The 6,425-nt window shown below is 33.0% G+C and overlaps 1 long non-coding RNA gene across 1 annotated transcript; it reads right to left on the bottom strand.

The window, feature by feature from the left end:
* Positions 1–4,300: 4,300 nt before the first annotated feature.
* On the bottom strand, positions 4,301–5,508 carry LOC139851776 (uncharacterized). The gene is made up of 4 exons (XR_011760718.1): positions 5,429–5,508; positions 5,220–5,256; positions 4,742–5,127; positions 4,301–4,580 (listed from the first exon to the last, which is right to left on the bottom strand). It is a non-coding gene; the product is annotated as an uncharacterized lncRNA (long non-coding RNA).
* Between the last annotated feature and the right edge of the window lie 917 nt (positions 5,509–6,425).

Below are 6,425 nucleotides of genomic sequence, written 5' to 3'. Positions count from 1 at the left end.
TAACCTTTAATATTAAATTAACGAGGTATCGTTTACTTAATATAAAACCCATTAATAGCCCATAGTCTAATTTCCACAAGTGTTGTTCTTTTGTCGAAACCCCAATTATGGTACAAAGCCCAATTACCCAATCTTAATATTTAGCCCAACATCACGATTACTTCAATTTAAATAAGCATAATAATAACTTAGCTACGAGACATTAATTTAAAAAGGTTGAACATAACTTATAATGAGTATTAATCGCGTAGTGTTACACGGACAGAATTTCGAATTACAAACTTACAACATTCGTTACCATAACCTTATTATTATTAATCTTAAATTAAAATTATAATTATAAATATAAATATATATATATATATATATATATATATATATATATATATATATATATATATATATATATATATATATATATATATATATATATATATATATATATATATATATATATTTGAGAGATAGAGAGTAGATTAAATTATATTGTGTTAAAATTCGTCGACCAAACGTTGCAATTTATAGGACCTGACCTGCTACAGTATGCTATGCGATCGCATGGTATTAAGCCTTCCTGGCCATGCGATCGCATGGTATTAAGCCTTCCTGGCCATGCGATCACATGGCCACCTTTTCCTGGGCACAAAGCACCAAAAACGTGGGCTGCTCGTATTTATAATAATATATAATATAATATATATATATATATATATATATATATATATATATATATATATATATATATATATATATAATTTTATATAATTTTATATATATTATATTATATTCTTGTACTCCGTTGACTTGTAATTTTAGCTCCGTTGCGTCGCGCGTTGATAGTTGGTTCATGTCCCGGTTCCGGATTTTCGAACGTCCTTTCGTACGATTTAATATCTTGTACTTTGCGTTTTGCGGCTTGTACTCTTGTAATTTTGAGACGTTTTTATCAATAAATTGAACCACTTGGATTGTACTTTGTACTTTTTAGCTTTTTGGTCGTTTGCGTCTTCGAATCGTCGAATCTGTCTTTTGTCTTCACATTTTATTATTTAAACAAATATCACTTGTAAATAGAACAATTGCAACTAAAAGCTTGTCTTTCTTGAAGGATAATGCTATGAAATATATGTTCGTTTTTAGCATTATCAGTTATCTGATAGTGCTTTGACATGGTGGAATACCTATGCCAAATCAGTAGGTATGGATCAGGAATTTGAGACTCCATGGGAGGATTTGAAACGACGGATGATCGAAGAGTATTGTCCCTACACCGAAAGTGTTAAGATGGAGCGGGAACTCCAAAACTTGAAACTAGTGGGTACTGATCTGGCCAGTTACAACAAGAGATTCTTTGAGCTTGCTCTTATGTGTCCAAATATGGTTACTCCCGAACGTCGCAAGATCACTCTTTATGCGAACGGTTTGACCGAGAAGATTAAAAGTGGTGTAACTACTTCGAAGCCGAGAACTATACAAGAAGCTGTCGAGATGGCTAGTGAGTTAATCGATCAAGCTGAACAGCGAGGAAAAGCTCCTGCCTCAACTGAGTCAAAAACTCATGATAATAAGAGGAAATGGAACAATAACAATAACTCAGGGAAGAATTACAATCAGCAGCCCTTTAAGAAATAAGATACTGCTAAGAGTAATGTTGCAACCCCAAATGCTAATTCTGGTTATAAGGGAAAGTTTTCGTTGTGTGCTAAGTGTAATAGGCATCATCCGGGGGATTGTTTGAAAAGGTGTGATAAGTGCAAGAGGAGTGGACATTTGGCTGCCGAGTGTAAAACTGGTACGAATGTGTGCTATGGGTGCGGAAAAGAAGGTCATTTCTGGAAGGATTGCCCAACTGCTAGTAAGACTAACGAACCTGCAAGAGGAAGGGCTTTCAACATTAACTCCAGTGAAGCTCGTGATGATCCTAAGCTAGTCATGGGTAGGTTTCTTCTCGATAATCAACATGTTTATGTACTTTTCGATTCCGGAGCTGATAGAAGCTTTGTGTCTAGAGATTGTTGCCATAATGTTAAGAATGTTGTATCGTCATTAGAAAACTTATATTCTATAGAGCTAGGAAATGGTAATCTAATGAGTGCGGATAAGGTTTACCGTGATTGTACTTTGACTTTGGCTGGAATGTCGTTTAAGATAGATGTGATACCGATTAAGCTAGGAAGTTTCGACCTTGTGGTTGGAATGGACTGGTTAGCTGAGAATAGAGCCGACATTGTTTGTCATCAGAAAGCGATTCGCATTCCTGTTCCTGAAGGTGAACCTTTAATGGTGTATGGAGAGCGAAGCAATATGCCGTTACATTTCATCAACTGTTTGAAGGTGCGAAAACACATGAGAAAGGGTTGTCTTGCTATGCTGGTTCACGTAAGCAAAACTGAATCTGAAGGCAAGAAACTCGAAGATGTGCCCATTGTGAGAGAATTTTCGAGTTACCCTGATTACCTCCGCCTAGAGATGTAGAGTTCCAGATTGATTTAGTTCCTGGAGCGGCACCAGTAGCGTGTGCACCGTATAGACTTGCACCGCCAGAATTGCAAGAGTTATCTAGTCAACTGCATAAGCTTTTAGATAAAGGATTCATTCGACCGAGCTCATCGCTATGGGGAGCTCCAGTACTTTTTGTGAAAAAGAAGGATGGATCTATGAGACTCTGTATTGATTATACAGAGTTGAATAAGTTGACTATCAAGAATAGATATCCGTTGCTGAGGATTGATGACTTGTTTGATCAATTGCAAGGATCGGCATGTTATTCTAAGATCGATCTAAGGTCAGGTTATCATCAAATGAGAGTGAAGGAAGCAGATATACCAAAGACAGCATTTAGGACACGCTATGGTCATCATGAATTTACCGTAATGCCGTTTGGATTGACGAACGCACTGACTGTGTTCATGGATCTCATGAACCGTGTGTGTAAGCCATATCTAGACAAGTTTGTTATAGTGTTTATCGATGATATATTGGTATATTCTAAAAATGAGAAAGAACATGAACAACATCTTCGTTTGTTACTAAAGATGCTCAGGAAGGAGCAGTTGTACGCGAAATTTTCGAAGTGTGACTTTTGGTTGCGAGAAGTGCAATTTTTGGGTCATATCGTAAGAGTCAATGGTATCCAAGTTGATCCTGCAAAGATAGAGACAGTAAAGAAATGGGAGACTCCTAAGTCGCCAATACAGATACGACAATTTTTAGGTCTTGCTGGTTATTATAGAAGATTCATTGAGGGATTTTCTACTATTGCCCGACCATTAACAGCAAGAAGTAACTTTCTACTATTTTCTACTATTGACTCACAAGGGTAATAAGTAACTTACCAAGAATATACATATGAGTTCAGATAAAAAATCCCTTAGCTTGATTATATTAGTTACTTTGTAAGCTCGACTTTATAGGGACGGTACCGTTAGGTTTGACAAATCTCACCGCAACGTTAAACAGGTGCTTATATAGTTGTTACTCGTACACTTGATCAGTGTATCGCCAGTATAGGGTAAAGTAAAGACGTGTGCTCGACTCACGCAAAGGTTAAAGCTTTATAATCAAGTGCTCATGATAATGTATACTTTTCCTATGATGTTTTCTAAGAAAAATCTTGTGGCCTAACTTAAGAAATGATTTACTAAACCTGTAGATTCACTCAACGTTTTTCGTTGACGTTTTACATGTTTAATCTCAGGTTCATAGAGTTAGTACTTCCGCTTAATTGAAGTTATATGCTGTTTGCTGCTAGAACTGAACGGCGTCCAGCATGTTTATCATTTTCATTTCAAGAACAAATATTCGCATTTAAACCGTTTTCTTTTAAGATGTTTGGGGTTCATTTACATTAGTCATTGACGTCAAATGTTTCCAGTTACATTTTCTTTAATAAATGACTTTGTTTTAATGATTAATGCGAATACTTTTCGGAAACGTCTCATATAGAGAGCGTGACCGCTAAACTATGGGACGAGGAGTTAATACTCCGTTAGTGAATTCTGACGGGGTATTACAAAATTATCCACGATAATAGCGTGGCATTTCAAGGCTTCACACCTTGGTTATCTTTTGACTTTTAAAACCTAGATTCATACTATCATAATGTAAACCAAAATTTTGTATTATACCTGACTTTACGTGTTAGATGATTAAGCAGCTACTCAAATTTAGTGGTTTGATGCTCCATTATCTAATACAAACACTTGCATTGGTAAAAAATAATATATTCAATCATGTAAAAGCATATTCTTTTTAAGAAAGTTCAAGTTTTACTACTTATTGATATTGAAACATCACTCGTTATCATAACCTCCTTTTTTCTAGCATTCATATTATAGATGATATAGAAATCCAAGTAGGTAAAGAACAAAACTTTAAGTTGAGTTTCACATGTGACCCATTTGAACCTCTACACCAAAAATGTTTACCAACCTGTCAAGTTTCTTAAAATATGAGAAAATAGAGAGCAGTTCCATCAATGGCAAGTTCTGACAGTTCCATCAACAACTAATTAGTATTGACAATTTCAATCAAGAGCAACTTAATAAGTTAATATCACAATTCAACACACATTAGTGAATCTGCAATTATTTCAAACAAAAAAATTTCAGTACAACACACTAATTTTAAAATAGCATTTCCATGTAATAACTATAACTATAACTATAACTATAGCAATGATTAGGTAAGGAAAAGAACATAATATATACATTAGGTATATAATATAACAATCGTGAGATACCTTTTTCACAAATATTATTGTATTCTTTTGCTTGATTATCGCAAACCACATGTTTCATACGGACAGCTTACACGTTCTTATATTCATTCTCGTTTGTGTCATTTCATCAAACACTTGGTGTGCACAACAAATCTGCGTTTTTTTTTTCTTCCTGTTTTACAAAGCCTTTACATTCTTAGTATTTTTAGTGCACAAAAGAACATTACACAAGCAATGATACACATAATTTCCTATATAATTAAAACAATTATTATTCAGCAACAATAACAACTATTTGTTCAACTGAAACAAAAAATGCGAAGATTCGAAAGTAATTTAAACAAACTTATGTAATTTAATAAAGACAAAACCTTCAAGAGTTGTTTAAGGACGATCGTCAAATATGCCTGAAAAATAAACAGAACAATAAGATTATCAGATAAAAAAAGAAAAAAAATGATCGAAGAAGGTGCGTAAAAGATTAAAAGAAGATTATTACTTGATACTTTCTGCTATAATTTGATCTTTAACATTACCTCCAAAAATGAAACAAAACAGCCATGAAAGAAGAAAAAAGAGTAAGGATACGACATAATCATATATCTATTTAACTATAGATAAATTAAACATCTCAAATTACGGAGTTTAAATCGAAAACGAAAAATTTCATCAACACACTTCAAACCTGAAACTTAATCAGTTGTATACCTTTTGAGAAGATAGAAGAAGATTATGAAAGCCTTTATTAGTACGAATTTTGAATTCAAACTTGTGAAGAGTTGATTGACTCTAGGCAAGAAGGCAAGAAGGCAAGAATATCAAGACCAATAGAATAAAAGACGTGCATCTTTTATTTTTCCAACACTCCATATCTGTTTTATTCTCTCAGTATTATATACTCCCTCCGTCCCACATTAATCGTCCACTATTCCATTTCGGGTTGTCCCAGATTAATTGTCCACTATCAAATATGGAAAGTATATTTAGTCAAGTTTACCATATTATCCCTAATCAATTAATTAAATCACAAAAGTAAGAGGGTTTTCTAATTAATTGATTGAGGGTAAAACTGTAAAGTAAAGAAAAATTACAGAAAATGTACATGTGACAGTCACTTTTTCTTAAACTGTGTGATTTTTGTCTGGGAACAATTAATATGAGACGGAGGGAGTAATAAATATCAGTTAAAATTAATATTAATATTACAATATCAGTAATTAAATTTGTATTATTTAAATATTATTAAGATTTAATTTGAAATGTGTTTATGACATCACTAAGATGGCCTAGTTTCTTTCTTTCTTTCTTTTTTTGTTTTTTTTTAAGCTTTGGTAAAGCCTTTTTATGACGTCATGTTCTTAGTCAATTTATAAGATTATATTAGATTAGATATTATATTATATTGCAATTAATAAAATTTTATAGCACCTGTATATCAATTTTCAACTTTAATCTAAAAATTAAATTATGTTTTGCCTCAAAAATACTATGAAAGGAAAGACATCTTATAAGCAGGTTAGTGTTTAATTAAGGTTAATGGAAAACCAAATCCAAACTAAATATGAGTTTACGCATATCAAACCTTTGACAGTGGGATTTTTTCATGAATAAGAATAAAGTAAATGTATTTAGTAAATTTTCGTAGACTTAAATGGAATCCAAATACTAAAAGAGATAGGAGATGATAAATGAAAGATGAAAGCTA

Source organism: Rutidosis leptorrhynchoides, chromosome 6 (assembly GCF_046630445.1).
Source record: "Rutidosis leptorrhynchoides isolate AG116_Rl617_1_P2 chromosome 6, CSIRO_AGI_Rlap_v1, whole genome shotgun sequence".
Taxonomy (NCBI): domain Eukaryota; kingdom Viridiplantae; phylum Streptophyta; class Magnoliopsida; order Asterales; family Asteraceae; genus Rutidosis; species Rutidosis leptorrhynchoides.
The sequence above is the reverse complement of the archived record's forward strand: the minus strand, read 5'-3'. Positions and strand labels throughout refer to the sequence as shown.